The 1,494-nt window shown below is 35.1% G+C and overlaps 1 pseudogene; it reads right to left on the bottom strand.

The window, feature by feature from the left end:
* Nucleotides 1-200: 200 nt before the first annotated feature.
* LOC149547570 (glucan endo-1,3-beta-glucosidase pseudogene) lies at nt 201-1,230 on the bottom strand (annotated as a pseudogene).
* Nucleotides 1,231-1,494: the final 264 nt, after the last annotated feature.

Here is a 1,494-nt window from a genome sequence, read left to right as displayed (position 1 = left end):
AGAAAATATTAGTAGTAAAAAAATAAAATTGATGTATTATTATTATTAAAAATATTGAAATACTAGAAAGTCCTTTTAAATAAATATTTCATTTAGTATTGACTTTCTATTAAAACATTTTTTTAAAAAAAGAATCCTTGCTCCATTGCAAATTGGAATTAGATTGTGCGATGAATTTTTAAATAGAAATTTAGAATTTATTGGGTAAATTAATTTAGCAAATTGTGCTCTAGCATTGCCTTGTTTTGCTCTGTTTTTGGAGGTTCTTGTGACAATTTAAGAAAAGCATTTTTCTACACTACTGTTAGATATATATACAAAACTTTTAAACCCCTGCTACTTTCAGGTGAGCTGAACAGAGGATAGACGGGAATTTTATTGGTTTCAAACAAACCAAAATGACGCTCGTCCTCACTCCCTACGTTCTGATTCTCATTGAAAAGTGAATAAATATATGTCTCAATTGTCCTTCCAGGTCTCTTTGGAGTTCCGGCAGTGGACAAAACATGCTTTATCAGATTGTTGTTGTATGTTCGGGCATTGCTCACAGTAGCCACATCGTTGCCTGTGGAAGGCCATCCACTTTCAGTTATAACAATTGGAATATTGGACTGTCCCTGTGTCAACCAAAGCATCAAACAAGTTGTTATACACTAGACTGCCATCAGTCACCACGGCACTTGTTGAATTGAACAACGAATAGTCTGCAGAAATCGAATCTGAGAAGTATGGATAGATATTGACCATGAAAGGGGAGTCATTATCTGACAGAAACTTAAGTATGGCACTCATATCCTCAGTCTCACCAAATGTTCCCTCTGAAGGAAGAAATGACTTGGACAGCACAGATGCCGCCTGTGGTGTGGAAACCTTAATGTTGCTCTGTACACTGGCGTTAGTCAAAGCCCTCTGAATGTTCCTCATAGCAGGAAGAAGATATGAACAGTATCGTACACTTGGAAGAACCTTGTTTCCCACTGCAATGTATTTGATTTTGACAGAAGGATAGAATGCTTTAATGTTGTCTCTCACCCATCTGTTTGCTGCATCTTGCTCACTTGCAATCTTCTCAAGCTCAACGTTTCTAACTCTCACAATAACTTCGATTCCAGAATTCTTCAGTGCCTGCAGCACCGACTGATTTGGTTCATATAATCTCACCCTTCCTATGTTGTTTGACTGCAACAGATTCACCATCTCACTGGGAGCAGGCAAACTATCTGAAATCATTCCGTAGCATACTCCTATCTTTTTACAACATAAAAGAGAAAGGATTTGTCTGACTATTATAAGATTTATCAACATGAGATCAATACAATTTACTTTAACTGCGAAATTTTTAGTTTAATTCAACTGAAATTTTATGGTTACTAATGTATGAGGTTTTATTAACATATAATTATTTTTGTAAACCATTAATACTAAAATTTAGGAAAATTTGTTAAGTTCTCAAGGATTGTCTTTGTGTTGTTAATGATGCCATTATAGCTGTAT

Source organism: Cupressus sempervirens, chromosome 7 (genome assembly GCF_028749045.1).
Source record: "Cupressus sempervirens isolate cs-2001-9-10 chromosome 7, ASM2874904v1, whole genome shotgun sequence".
NCBI lineage: Eukaryota > Viridiplantae > Streptophyta > Pinopsida > Cupressales > Cupressaceae > Cupressus > Cupressus sempervirens.
The sequence above is the reverse complement of the archived record's forward strand: the minus strand, read 5'-3'. Positions and strand labels throughout refer to the sequence as shown.